We start from the raw sequence: 16,389 nt of genomic DNA on the forward strand, positions 1-16,389 counted from the left end.
TAGTGATACACATGTTCATGCCAAAAGATAGTAATGATAGTACCACCTACTTGTGGCACTGCCACGTAAGTCATATCGGTATAAAACGCATGAAGAAGCTCCATGTTGATGGATCTTTGGGCTCACTCATTTTTGAAAAGTTTGAGGCATGCGAACCATGTCTATTGGTGTATATGCATGAAGAAACTCCATGCAAATGGACCGTTTGGACTCACTTGATTTTGAATCACTTGAGACATGCAAATCATACCACATGGGCAAGATGACTGAAAGCCTCGTTTTCAGTAAAATGGAACTAGAAAGCAACTTGTTGGAAGTAATACATTTTGATGTGTGCAGTCCAATGAGTGCTGAGGCATGTAGTGGATATCGTTATGTTCTTACTTCACGGATGATTTGAGTAGATGTTGAGTATATTTACTTGATGAATCACGAGTCTGAATTATTGAAAGGTTCAAGTAATTTCAGGGTGAAGTTGAAAGATCGTTGTGACAAGAGGATAAGATATCTATGATATGATCATAGAGATGAATATCTGAATTACGAGTTTGGCACAGAATTAAGACATTGTGTAAATTGTTTCACAACCAATACAGCCTGGAACACCATAGTGTGATGGTGTGTCCGAACATCATAACTGCACCCTATTGGATATGATGCATACCATGATGTTTCTTATCGAATTACCACAATAGTTTATGGGTTAGGCATTAGAGACAACCACATTCACTTTAAAAGGGGCACCACGTAATTCCGATGAGATGACACCGTATGAACTATGGTTTAGGGAAACCTAAGCTGTCATTTCTTAAAAGTTTGGGGCTGCGACGCTTATGTGAAAAAGTTTCAGGCTGATAAGATCGAACCCAAAGCGGATAAATGCATCTTCATAGGACACCCAAAACAGTTGGGCATACCTCCTGTCTCAGAACCGAAAGCAATAAGGGATTGTTTCTAGAATCGGGTCCTTTCTCGAGGAAAAGTTTCTCTCGAAAGAATTGAGTGGGAGGATGGTGGAGACTTGATGAGGTTATTGAACCGTCTCTTCAACTAGTGTGTGGCAGGGCACAGGAAGTTGTTCCTGTGGCACCTACACCAATTGAAGTGGAAGCTTATGATAGTGATCATGAAACTTCAGATCAAGTCACTACCAAACCTCGTGGGATGACAAGGATGCGTACTACTTCAGAGTGGTACGTGATCCTGTCTTGGAAGTCATGTTGCTAGACAACGATGAACCTACGAGCTATGGAGAAGCGATGGTGGGCCTGGATTCCGATAAATGGCTCGAGGCCATAAAATCCGAGAGAGGATCCATGTATGAAAACAAAGTGTAGACTTTGGTAGAACAGCTCGATGGTCGTAAGGCTGTTGAGTGCAGATGGATTTTAAAAGGAAGACGGACAATGATGGTAAGTATCACCATTAAGAAAGCTCGACTTGTCGTTAAGATTTTTTCCGACAAGTTCAAAGAGTTGACTATGATGAGACTTTCTCACTCGTAGCGATGCTAAGAGTCTGTTGGAATTATATTAGCGATTACTGCATTATTTATGAAATCTTGCAGATAGGATGTCAAAACATTGTTTCCTCGACAATTTTTTTGAGGAAAGGTTGTATGTGATACAACCGGAAGGTTTTGTCAATCCTGAAAGATGCTAACAAGTATGCAAAGCTCCAGCAATCCTTCTAAGAACTGGAGTAAGCATCTCGGAGTTGGAATGTACGCTTTGATGAGATGATCAAAGGTTTTGGGTTTATACAAAGTTTATGAGAAACTTGTATTTCCAAAGAAGTGAGTGGGAGCACTATAGAATTTCTGATGAATATATGTTGTTGACATATTGTTGATCAGAAATGACGTAGAATTTCTGGAAAGCATATAGGGTTATTGGAAAGTGTTTTTCAATGGAAAGCCTGGATTAAGCTACTTGAACATTGAGCATCAAGATCTATAAGGATAGATCAAAACGCTTAATGGTACTTTCAGATGAGCACATACCTTGACATGATCTTGAAGGTGTTCAAGATGGATCAGTCAAAGAAGGAGTTCTTGCCTGAGTTGTAAGGTATGAAGTTAAGACTTAAAGCTCGACCACGGCAGAAGAAAGAGGAAGGATGAAGCTCGTCCCCTATGCTTTTATCATAGGCTCTCTACAGTATGCTATGCTATGTACCGCACCTGAAGTGTGCCTTGCCATGAGTCAGTCAAGGGGTACAAGAGTGATCCAAGAATGGATCACAGGACAGCGGTCAAAGTTATCCTTAGTAACTAGTGGACTAAGGAATTTTATCGATTATGGAGGTGGTAAAAGAGTTCGTCGTAAAGGGTTACGCCGATGCAAACTTTGACACTAATCCAGATTATTCTGAGTAGTAAACTGGATTCGTATAGTAGAACAGTTGTTTGGAATAGCTCCAAATGTAGCGTAGTAGTTGCATCTACAAGATGACATAGAAATTTGTGAAGTACATACGGATTTGAAAGATTCAGACCCTTGACTATAACATCTCTCACAAGCATAACATGATCAAACCCAGAACTCTTTGGGTGTTAGTCACATGGGGATGTGACCTTGAGTGTTAATCACATATCGATGTGAACTGGATTATTGACTCTAGTGAAGTGGGAGACTGTTGGAAATATGCCCTAGAGGCAATAATAAATTGGTTATTATTATATTTCCTTGTTCATGATAATCGTTTATTATCCATGCTAGAATTTTATTGATAGGAAACTCAGATACATGTGTGGATACATAGACAACACCATGTCCCTAGTAAGCCTCTAGTTGACTAGCTCGTTGATCAATAGATGGTTACGGTTTCCTGACCATGGACATTGGATGTCATTGATAACGGGATCACATCATTAGGAGAATGATGTGATGGACAAAGACCCAATCCTAAGCCTAGCACAAGATCATGTAGTTCGTATGCTAAAGCTTTTCTAATGTCAAGTATCATTTCCTTAGACCATGAGATTGTGCAACTCCCGGATACCATAGGAGTGCTTTGGGTGTGCCAAACATCACAACGTAACTGGGTGGCTATAAAGGTACATTACAGGTATCTCCGAAAGTGTCTGTTGGGTTGGCACGAATCAAGACTGGGATTTGTCACTCCGTGTAAATGGAGAGGTATCTCTGGGCCCACTCGGTAGGACATCATCATAATGTGCACAATGTGATCAAGGAGTTGATCACGGGATGATGTGTTACGAAACGAGTAAAGAGACTTGCCGGTAACGAGATTGAACAAGGTATCGGGATACCGACGATCGAATCTCGGGCAAGTATCGTACCGCTAGACAAAGGGAATTGTATACGGGATTGATTAAGTCCTTGACATCGTGGTTCATCCGATGAGATCATCGTGGAACATGTGGGAGCCAACATGGGTATCCAGATCCCGCTGTTGGTTATTGACCGGAGAGTCATCTCGGTCATGTCTGCATGTCTCCCGAACCCGTAGGGTCTACACACTTAAGGTTCGGTGACGCTAGAGTTATAGAGATATTAGTATGCGGTAACCCGAAAGTTGTTCGGAGTCCCGGATGAGATCCCGGACGTCACGAGGAGTTCCGGAATGGTCCGGAGGTAAATAATTATATATAGAAAGTGCTATTTAGGCCATCGGGACAAGTTTCGGGGTCACCGGTATTGTACCGGGACCACCAGAAGGGTCCCGGGGGTCCACCGGGTGGGGCCACCTACCTCGGGGGGCCACATGGGCTGTAGGGGTGTGCGCCTTGGCCTGTATGGGCCAAGGGCACCAGCCCCAAGAGGCCCATGCGCCAAGAGATAACGAAAGGAAGAGTCCTAAAGGGGGAAGGCACCTCCGAGGTGCCTTGGGGAGGATGGACTCCTCCCTGGCCACACCCTTCATTGGAGGAAGGGCCAAGGCTGCGCCCCCCCCCTCTCCCTTGGCCCTATATATAGTGGGGGGAAGGGAGGGCAGCAACACCTAAGCCCTGGCGCCTCCCTCTCCCTCCCATGACACATCTCCCTCCTCCCGCAGCGCTTGGCGAAGCCCTGTTGGAATCCCGCTACTTCCACCACGCCATCGTGCTGCTGGATCTCCATCAACCTCTCCTTCCCCCTTGCTGGATCAAGAAGGAGGAGACGTCGCTGCTCCGTACGTGTGTTGAATGCGGAGGTGCCGTCCGTTCGGCTCTAGGATCATCGGTGATTTGGATCACGACGAGTACGACTCCATCAACCCCGTTCTCTTGAACGCTTCCGCGTGTGATCTGCAAGGGTATGTAGATCCACTCCTTCCTCGTTGCTAGATGACTCCATAGATTGATCTTGGTGACACGTAGAAAATTTTAAATTATTGCTACATTCCCCGACACAACCAGCCACGGGAGGCGGGAGCAGGCAGTCCCACCGATGCTGGTTTGGGCGGCTGGAGCAAGAAGATTAGATATTGAAGAAGCAGCACGGCCGTTGGATTAATATCCAACGCTCACTTCTGCTAGAATCATTTGTGGACTAAGTTGACAAAGCCTTTCGTACACGTCAACCTAGTAGACCCCAAGTCAGCCTCCAAATATGTCACAAACAGCATACAGCCCGAAATTTCTAGCCAGATTCAAATTAATTTAAAAACTAAACATACCTTAATTTAAATCCAATGAAATTTTACCCGCACAAAAACAATGAAATTTAAAATATCAAAATCTGAAAGAAAAAAGTATTTTGGAACTAATTGCCAGTTTGCTCTATTTTTTCATTTTACAGCCCATTTAATATTACTTATAGCCCATTTTTTATTACTTATAGCCCATTTTCTGGGCAAAATGCATCCCTCCTCGTCTTGAAAGATTTCTGGCCCAGCAGGGCGTAGAAAAACAAGTAGGCCTACGTTGGTTATTCTGCAAAAAACAAAATAGTTGGGCTAGCCATTTTCAGGAAGGAAAAAAACAAACTGGGCTGGTCATGTGCTAGACGGGCCACAGCTCCCGAACAACCCAGTTGATACCCTTCTCCGTCCCGAAAAAAAAATTACTGTGCACGCTGCTGGGTCCCTACTGTCATACTCACCATGTACAGTCATCTCCTTATTCCTCTCGGTTATTGACCATATTAACAACACCGAAGGGCGGCGCCGCGGCAAGCAAACCAAGGCGGAGGACGATGGTGAGGCCTCGGACGGGAACGAACAGGAGCCGGGAAGATGCACAGAGTTTTAGGTTGCGATGTGGCCACGATGCGTGCCCGGCAGCACAACCAGCCGTGGGAGGCTGGAGCAGGCGGTCCCGCCAGCGCTTGTTTGGCTTTGGCGACTGGAGGAAAAAGAGACTGAAGAAACACGACAGACGTTGAATGTCAATCCAATGGTCAAGGTTGGCACAATCGTTTGTTAACTAAGCTGACACCAAGTAGCATAATTTTTTATATATAGGAAGAAAAGAAAATCTGGGCTCGTTCGCCTAATAACATTCCCGAAACTGCGACCGTTCAGTCTTGGGTCGCAACTAAAACTGTGAGGAAAATACATTCGTCTATCGTCCTCCTCCCAGGGAACTCGCCACATAAGTGACTAGAACCCTTGGTTTTCAACCGAGAGGTTTGGGTTCGAGTCCCAGGAAATCTCAATTTTGTCCACCTTCCTTCGTCGCAAAAAAAAGAAAGAAAGAAAATCAAAGACTTGAGAAGGCGTACAGAACAAGCTAGTGTACCCGTAAAGAGACATTGTTGAGTTTTATGAAAAAGAGAGACGTGCTCCTGTAGCTGGTTCGAATCCAAACCTAGACTATGACTATATATGGTGCTATGCTACTCTGCAAGTAACGAAACTGACATATCCAAGGTTCGCTTCTCTTCTTCTCTACTTACTCTGCCTAGCATCAGAAGCTCTGGCTGCAGCAACCATGTCCGCTGGCTGCTCGTCCACCGGCTCTTCAGCAAGCAACAACCAGATATGCGCCAAGTCTCCACCCGTACCATCGCCTGTGTGTCTCATCACACCCACGCCGGCACACGCACCACAGCTGGCTGCTCATCGCAACCCACTGCCGTTGGTGTGGTGCCACTGCTGCAAATCACGCAGAGTCATCCGTCGCGTCTCAACCACAATCCTCAACCCTGGGCCAGTGTTCTACAAATGCCCGAATCACGGGGTAATAATATGTTTAAGTGTTGTTCTGCTGCTTTTAGTTGCTGATATTTTTAATAGTTTGGTTGATGATATTCCAATTTGATTTGTGCAGAAAAGGGAAGATTCATGTGATTTGTATTTCTGGGAAATTGCTGATGTGGGGGAACACAACTACGCTGATTATTTGGTTAGACGAGGAATCCCAATACCAGCAGGTTGGGGTGTTGGACAAGTAACTAAAGGAACGACAGAAGAGGAAGATGCGGAGCAAAAGGTTAAAGATAGAGTTCCTCTGATCATGGCCAAGCAACAGCTGTTGAACGGCCTTGACAACAATGAGGAGATGAAAAGCTTGTGAAGATAATGGGCAAAATCGATGTGCTCTGTAGGATGATTGTCTCTTTATTTGCAGTGTATGTAGCACTCGTGATGTATTCAGTGGCTATGACATGAGCACTTTGCTGAAACTACTAATGAATGAAACATGTGTAGCAGGTTGGGCGTAGTGTTGTGAACATATAATGATTTCTATTAACAGAAATCGGGGGTGTCCCCTTTTGCTCATAAATAAATAAATAGCATAGGCCCTTTTGGTAATAAATAAATAAATTAGCAGAGGCCCTATCGGGTCAGCTTTGTTCCCGTTCGAAGACGTCGAGCAAATTGCAGTCCAACAACAAACTATGTCATCAAATTTAAGTTTCACAGCCAAATATGAGTACAACTAAACAACAATGTCATCATATTTTAGTCGTCATACAATCACCAAACACAAATGAACATACATAACAAGTGATGTTCTCACAGCAAAATACTAAACAATACATTCATCAGGTTTCAGTTGTCATAGCAAACACAATTTCACATAGTAGATAAAACGTCTTCTGACAGGCAAATACGACAAAAGCAATCTAATCATCATCCCCAGCAGCAGCGTCAACATCTTCGCCATGTGTATCAGTCTGAATCGTAATTCCCTAGAGTGTCATCTTCTTCTTCATCCTCAATGTCCTCGAACGTTGGCTTCTTCTTGATCAGCTCTTGTATGTCCACAGCATGACAGGCAATCTTTTCGCCAGCGTCATTGACGTGATGGTTCTCAAAGATAATAGGAACATCTTTGGAATCTTGTACGTCAGGAGTAGTGTAAGCATCATCTTGTTGTGCAACTTCACTAAACGAATTCCTCTTCTCAAACCTTTGCAATACTCTTCAGTCATCTCTACGTGCAAATGTGTCTTCCAGAAAAATATCTGTGTTGCTTGATTTGCCAAAATAAAAGGCTCGTTGGTCTGGTACGCCGCCTTGACATTGATGGATTTGAAATAATCATCAGCTCTGGGTTTTGCTATCCTAGAAAACAGGTTATACCAACGACAACACAACAGAACCACACACCGATGATCCTCGAAACTAGAGATATACTACAGCTGAACAATGTCTGTTATGTTAGTATACATTTCAATTGTCTCTATGCCATATGTATTTGTGCTCATGATGGCACCGTTTTGTGTCTTCCTGCCTTCGTCGTGTGCAAGGGTGTTGTAGCGCACATCTCCAACAACGCAAGATTCATAATGTCTTACCCGAGTATCAGGACCCATTGCTAGTGTGTAAAGGACATCATCAACTGCCTGCCCATCCCCCCGCATCTTCTTAACCTATGGTTACAAAATAGACAAGCTGGTCATCTTATGTACTCAATATATTAAAAAAAGCGACAGTGCAATTCAAAAGCTTACATGGCTCTTGAACCATTTCGCAAATCCTGCCATAACCAGTTTGTCAATGTTTCTTGGATTTTGCGGCAGTAACTCCTTTTTGTAGATGCTGCACAACATAGTACATGGTCATATGTTTGGAACCTGGTTTTATTATGTACTTTGCAGTAAAATACAACTAATATATTACATGGGTTCACCAGAATAAGTTCTGTATATAGACCAAAACTATTTTGTTTGGTTTTGCCGCCTCCTTAATATCTTCTGTTCTAGTACTAATGTAAAAAACTCAACTTTTCATCAAGCTATGGAAAAATGGTGGAACCGCCACCTTTTGAAGGTGGCGAGGCAACTATAACCGCAATGTCAGCTCTTGCTGCAGTGGGTCAGTACCTGTCCACTAACAGTGCCAAAAGCACGTTCCTGCGTAATATTGGGTTGGTTGTTAAGGAAATCTCTCCCAAACTGCCTCATGATCAAGATACGCAAGCTCAAAACAATGTTATATCTGCGCTCCAGACACAAGTCCGTTCCCTAACAGAGACCCTTTGTGAAACAAGGACAGACATTATTCAATGTCGTCAAGATATGCATGGTTTTGAAACCAGACTATCAGACATTTCCTATGTTGTTCAGGAGCCTAGGAGAAATGAAGGCGAAGGTTATGGTGCTCCATCGGACAATACAACATGAAAACATAACAGTCAGGTCAAATGAACTGAGCTTCTGAGCTTCTGGTGGTGCACTTATCTGCCAGACTGTTAACTTTTATGCCAACCTTCCTTTTGTTTTATAGTTGTAATTTGTTTTGTTGCGATACAAAATTTGTTCTTAACGTGCAGCCACCGGCTGAAGAAAACAGCAAGCCTTTTTTGTATAGTGTAGGGTGTTCCCTATATTTGCAATGGTGGCGATCTTTGATGCCCAATGGATGTAATCTGTGCAATCGCCTTAATAATCTACCGATAGTTTCGGGCTTATTTATTTCCTAGTCTTCGTTTTCGTTGGTTTGGTAGTGGCAGCAACAACCATGGGCCATATACAGACCGTGGTAACCATGACCCTGCTACGGGTCGTAGGATCCATGGGCCTCCTACGAGACGTCTTTAAATGGGCCTCCAACACGGCCGTAGAATTGGTGGGCCTTAGGCTGTCGGATAAAAATGGGTCTACATGGGCCGTAAACGGGCGTAATTGGTACCGGCCGAGCACGGTAACGGGCCGTTAACAGGCCGGAGGACAGCAAAGGCTTAATTCTGTCACAGGCATAACGGGTCGTTAATGGGTCAGAATATAGGACGGGTTGGAAACGGCACAACGGGTTAACAAGCCAGGAATGGGCCGACTCTTGCCACGAGGCGAATTTGGCCCATTAGGGGAACGGTCCAGTAACGGGCCGGAAGTAATCGAGGGCCGGAAAGGAGCCCAAAAACGTATGGGCCGTCAGTAGGCCGAAAGCTAACACGGGCTGGAAATGGCCCATGTGAATCATGGGCCGTTAACGGGTACCAAGTAATTTACTGTTCATTCTGGGCTAGAGTCACCGTGGGCCTTTAAAGGGCCTAAAGAAACGAAGGCCTCATATGGGCCAAAAGACGTCGTGGGCCATACATGGGCCGAAAGTGAAATGGGCTGGTGTTATATTCGACGGCCCACATGACGTTGTTGGGCCGATTTCGGGTAGGCCATAATGGGCCATGAGTTACCGGGCCGTAAAATGGGCTATTTGCGAAGGGACCATTAATAGGCTTTTCATGGGCCAGCCTGCCAACTTTTGACCAAGTCAAACGAGTTGGCCTTTGTAAGCTAAATGGGCCTATGGTGGGCCGCCGCACGTGTCGACATATCATAGGCGCCTATCCGACCTGCTGACGAGCTGACACGTGTTTCCTCTGGCCAATCAGAATTTTACACGTGGAAATTTCCCATTGGTCCGGGCTGTTAACGGGTTATCGGATCCAAAACCGGACCCGATAGCTTAACGCTGACCCATTACGGTGGATGCCACGTGTCGGTCACCCTTGACTAAAGCACTTCTATGACGCGCGATTTATCGTCATGGAAGTGGACACTTCCGTGATGAAAATTTTGGTAATGTCATGGAACACTTCTACAACAGCACATGTATGACTATCTTAATTCTGTCATAAAATCATCATGGATGTACATGCATGACAGAAAACGTGACCTACTATGACAAACACGTATCATCACGGAAGTGTATTTTTTTGTAGTGCACCCTCTCCAGCTCTTCCAAGGGGAAAGATCCCATCTGCTCTTCCAAGGGGAAAGCGCCCGTCTGTGACATCAGGGAGGGCACCCTATACCCGTTCTCTTCCGAGGGGAAGGAGCCCATCTGCGACAACATGGAGCGCATCCAGGGCCCGTGCTCTTCCCACGGGAACGAGCCCATCTGTGACAAGTGAAGAAACCAATGATTTATTTTGCCGTGCCTCTTCACAGGGGGAAACCCATGATTTGTTTTGTCGAGTCCCTTTTGTAGTGTAGTGAGAATATGTCCAGTTTTAATTGCTATATCTGGTCGTTTGTAGTATGCCTTGTTTATTTCAGTTGTTCACAATATGATGCTCTATATGTGCAATTATTTATTGTGCAGTACATTTCATCAATCCAGTTTTAAACATGCCGATAGGAATGCATATATTTGCTTGTTGTTAAGCCTGTCATAGCTAGCATATGCCTCTTTTAAAGTTTTTTTATTGTTCGGTTGTTTGTAGTTAGCATATGTCCAGTTTCAAATGCTATCTTTGGTTATTCGTAGTATGCCTTGTTTATTCCAGTTATTCACAACATGATGTTCTATATGTGCAAGTATGAACTGTGTAGTTCAATTTCATCAGTGCCAATTTCAACAATAATATGAATGACTACATTTGGTTGTTGCATCTTGTAGTTAACACGCCTTGCCATTTTTATTTAACAATAACCAGTGTACTTAAACCGGTACAATACCAGTTTGAATGACTATGTTTGCTTGTTGTTAAATGTTAGGCATGTTGCAGTTAGCACACCTTTCCACTTGTTTTGCTTTACTAGCATGCTTAAACCTACACACTGAAGCTATCTTTTGGAGATTATTTTGTCTGCCATATATAATTTTGGTTGATGTTTAGCCTGTTGTGCTTAACATGCTTCTCGATGTACCTACACAGGACAATTTTGGGAACGACTGTTGTTTTCCATCGAGGTTAGTTTCATCCCATGGCTTATATCTACTCACTGTTTAGGATATCGGTAGCTGGTACCATATAGGCCGGCGGCTGATAAGGGACTAATCGGTGAATCAGACTTTTAACTGAATATATCTGCAACCCATTTTTCATTAGGTTAACTAGGGCCATATGTAATATATCTGAGGCTACATAGCAACATGCACTGTACTTAATGTCTAAATATGAAATCCTAGGCTACATAGCAAAAAGTAAGAGTGTTACATTAATGTTCTAATGATGTCTAGATATACATAGAAGAGCAGCAGAAGCAACAACAACAACAACAACAACAACAACAACAACAACAACAACAACAACAACAACAACAACAACAACAACAACAACAACAACAACAACAACAACAACAACAACAACACAACCCTGTTTGTTTGGATACTCAACTTAGCTAGAGGTTAGAGTTAGTTTCTAGCTCATTACTAATCCTGAACTAACTCCATCCAAAGAGTTGTTTGGATGGCAGGGTTAGATTGACAATAAATGCACTAGGAGAACTAGCTCCAATTAGCACCTCTTAGGTTGGATAGTTTTTTTGAGTGGGTTATAGATGCAACTAGCTCAAACTAGCCCTCATGTTTAGATATATTTTAGGGCTATTTGAGCCTGATCTAGCTCAAACTAACTGTAACCCATGGATACAACAAACAGTTAATTAGCCGATAATTTGTAAGAATGCACTAAACTCCTTCCGGCCCATAATATAAGATGTTAGTTCATCTAATATGTGAGTATATTGGATGTTATAAGATACTCCCTACGTTCCTAAATATTTGTCTTTTTAGAGATTTCAAATGAACTCCCACATACGGATGTATATAGACATATTATAAAAGAGTGTTATACTACATAATTGTGCAATTGCCGTTTAGCTTCTAATATTAACTTGGTGCTTTTAGGTCCATATGTCATTGGTAAAGATCAGTGCTTCGACCCTTTCTGCGTATGGGGCAATGAGATATCGATGAACCAGCATCAAGTGAGGAAGCTGATAAAGATTGTTAGTAAAATGGGTCCAAAGATGGCAATTAAACTATTTGTTTACACGTTATCCAAGACAATAATGAACTACATGATGGTAAGTAAAAAATCTGCAGCCTTCTTTTTAGTGCCCATAATGAGTTGTGTTAGATGATAATGTCTGAATCTTTTTCCTTTGCAGTGGTTGCCAAAGCAGTTTACTTAAGATTACCTCCCAAACTACATGATTGGTGGGCATGCAAAGATTAAAGTATTTCTACCAGAACACGATGATTATCTAGATGTTTTCATGAAGACCGTGAAGGATGGGCGGTCGGCCATCACAAGGGGTTGGACTAGAGTTATGCGTGCCTTCTGCATGGAGGAGGGCACAATATGGGCATTCCGCTTCACCTTGTTCAGCAACTAGAATATATTTCGCCTCTTTCTTTACCGTCTTTAATAGTACAAGTATACAAATCTGGTTCATCATTCTTTATTTGGTTCTTATGTAATTCTTGAACATATGTACCTATGAATCGAATAATGCATTGGTTGTTTGAACCTGATGGATATGACTAAAGCTGTAGCATACATTCAAATTCAAATCCAAATCCGGTACAATTTGGAAAAGCAATAATTAAATTACGGTGAAATTACGCTCTCTGGGTTGTTACGGCACACACACGGTTGGTAAAACACAAATGTTTGCGATATGCACCATAATCCGAGACGGTTCACGGAGAGGAAATGTGTGCAAGCATGCACACAGTTGCCGTTTGCAAAGCGTGTGCGACGTCAAACAATGTCACAAACGGTGCGGGCAAACTAAATGTTTGTGTTAGTTGCTTCTATGTCTTGAGCTTGTGTTGGTTTTCCCCGAAGAGGAAGGGATGATGCAGCAGAGTAGCGTAAGTATTTCCCTCAGTTTTTGAGAACCAAGGTATCAATCCAGTAGGAGGCCACGCTCAAGTCCCTCGTACCTTCACAAAACGATAGCTACTCGCAACCAACACGATTAGGGGTTGTCAATCCCTTCACGGTCACTTACGAGAGTGAGATCTGATAGATATAATATTTTTGGTATTTTTGATATAAAGATGCAAAGTAAAAAGTAAAAGCAAAGCAAGATTAAAGTAATGGAGATTGATATGATGAGAATAGACCCGGGGGCCATAGGTTTCACTAGTGGCTTCTCTCAAGAGCATAAGTATTCTACGGCGGGTGAACAAATTACTGTTGAGCAATTGACAGAATTGAGCATAGTTATGAGAATATCTAGGCATGATCATGTCTATAGGCATCACGTCTGTAACAAGTAGGCCGAAACGATTCTGCATCTACTACTATTACTCCACTCATCGACTGCTATCCAGCATGCATCTAGAGTATTAAGTTAAAAACAGAGTAACGCCTTAAGCAAGATGACATGATGTAGACAGATAAATTCATGCAATATGAAATAAACCCCATCTTGTTATCCTCGATGGCAACGATGCAATACGTGCCTTGCTGCCCCTTCTGTCACTGGGAAAGGACACTGCAAGATCGAACCGAAAGCTAAGCACTTCTCCCAAGGTAAGAACTACCAATCTAGTTGGCCAAACCAAACGGATAATTCGAAGAGACTTGCAAAGATAACCAACCATACATAAAAGAATTCAGAGAAGATTCAAATATTATTCATAGATAGACTTGATCATAAACCCACAATTCATCAGTCTCAACAAACACACCGCAAAAAGAAGATTACATCGAATAGATCTCCACAAGAGAGGGGGAGAACTTTGTATTGAGATTCAGAGAGAGAGAAGAAGCCATCTAGCTACTAACTATGGACCCGAAGGTTTGAGGTAAACTACTCACACTTCATCAGAGGGGCTAGGATGATGTAGAAGCCCTCCGTGATGACGGCCCTCTTCCGGCGGAGCTCCGGAACAGGCCCCAAGATGGGATCTCGTGGATACAGAAAGTTGCAGCGGTGGAATTAGGTTTTTGGCTCCTGTTCTGATTGTTTGGGGTACGTGTGTATATATAGGAGGAAGAAGTACGCCGGAGGAGCACCGAGGGGCCCATGAGGCAGGGGGCGCGCCCCCCCACCCTCGTGACCGCCTCTTTTGTTCCTTGGAGCAGGGTCCAAGTCTCCTGGATCACATTCGGTGAGAAAATCACGTTCCCAAAGATTTTATTCCGTTTGGACTCCGTTTGATATTCCGTTTCTTCAAAACACTGAAATAGGAAAAAAAAATCAATTCTGGGCTGGGCCTCCGGTTAATAGGTTAGTCCCAAAAATAATATAAAAGTGGAAAGTAAAGCCCAATATAGTCCAAAACAGTAGATAATATAGCATGGAGCAATCAAAAATTATAGATATGTTGGAGACGTATCAGTTGCCTTATCTTACACGATTCGCAACCATGAACTATTTCTGATGAAGTATGCATCGTAAACATTGCACCACAGAATAGCGTGTGCGATAGTTGTCGTGTACGATGATGTTACAACGGTCCGACGTTTCATAATCTTGTCCGACACTCGTACGACGATTAGCTAATCTTCTTAACGGTGAACCGTTTGTCATGGGTCGCGCATCATACATGTTCTATAATAGTGAACCGTTTGTGATGGCCCGCGCATCGTAAACGTAGCACCACAGAATACCGACTGCGATGGCAATGCGAGCAGAAACGAGTAGGAGTACTGTAGGGGCCCTATCCCCGACGGTTTCTGGGTCGTGTGGGAAGGACCCCCCTATCGCCCACACTCACTTGGTGACGGCTCCAAATGCCATCGCGAAAAGGGGTTAAAAACCGTTTGTTTAGGACCGACGCGTACTAGTGAGTGGCAACAATAGCAGTAACGGTAATAGTGATAGCAATGATTTTGTAGCAAGTGTAACAGTAGCAACAACAATTGTAAATTAGCAAGAACAATATGTGGAAAATTCGTAGGCATTGGATCGGTGAATTCGTTGGATGATATTCATCATATAATAGTCATAACCTAGGGCGATATTAAACTAGCTCCAGTTCATAAATATAATGTAGGCATGTATTCCGTAAATAGTCATACGTGCTTATGGAAAGAACTTGCATACCATCTTTTGTCCTACCCTCCCATGGCAGAAGGGTCCATAGGAAAACTAAGGGATATTAAGGCCTCCTTTTAATGAAGAACCGAAACAAAGCATTAACACATAGTGAATACATGAACTCCTCAAACTACGATCATCACCGGAAAGTATTCTGACTATTGTCATCCCGGGGTTTACGGACCATAACACGTAATAGGTGAATATGACTTGCAAGATTGGATCTAGAACATTGATATAATGGAGAAAATATGCCACTCGGGCCCTAGTGACAAGCATTAAGCATGGCAAAGTCATAACAATATCAACTAGGGATCAAGCCCTATCCAAACCAACTCGATTACATGATGAACCTCATCCAACTCCTCACCGACCAGTGAGCCTATGAGAGAATTACTCACTCCCGGTGGGGAGCATCTGGAATTGGCGATGGAGAAGGGTTGATGATGAAGAAGACCGAAGATCCCCCTCTCCGGAGCCCCAAACAGGCTCCAGATCTGGCCTCCCGATAAAGAACAGAAGGTGGCGGCGGCTTCGTATCGTGAAACGCGATGAAACTTTCTCCCTGATTGTTTTCTCCAAAAATAGGATTTTATGGAGTCGTAATTAGGGTCTGCGGGGCCACCAGGTGGGCACAACCCACCTGGGCGTGCCTGGAGGGGTGGGCGCGCCCTGGTGGGTTGTGCTCGCCCAAGGGCCCCCTCCGATGGTTCTTGGTTCCGGTATTTTTTATATTTTTTGTAATAATTCTCCAAAAAGTTTAGTTTCATTCCGAGAACTTTTATTTCTACACAAAAACAACACCATGATAGTTCTGCTGAAAACAAACGTCATTCTGGGTTAGGGTTAGTTTCATTCAAATCATGTAAATTAGAGTCCCAAACAAGAACAAAAGCGTTAGGAAAAGTAGATACGACGGAGACATATCATCCCCTGATTCCCCATGATAGATCCACCTCGTATAGGTCCTGGGCATTCTAGTGACATTTACGTGACACCTCATATAAACCCGATTCATGCCAACCATGTATGGTCGCGTCAGCTTCATTCCATGAGTAATCCATCCACGATCCATTGAATGCACAACATGAAAAATGAATAGAATGCACCTAAAATTTGCTACGATGTTTTTCAGTAAACAGATCTCACCTGAAATCACCCATGGTTCACACTACCGCAATAGCGTGTGACTTCTCCCTTCAACAAGGCGTGTGGCCTCGCCATACCATCGCAGCCACGTTCACCTCCGTGGTGGCCTCTCGAC

Source organism: Triticum dicoccoides, chromosome 1A, assembly GCF_002162155.2.
Source record: "Triticum dicoccoides isolate Atlit2015 ecotype Zavitan chromosome 1A, WEW_v2.0, whole genome shotgun sequence".
In the NCBI taxonomy this organism is placed as follows: domain Eukaryota; kingdom Viridiplantae; phylum Streptophyta; class Magnoliopsida; order Poales; family Poaceae; genus Triticum; species Triticum dicoccoides.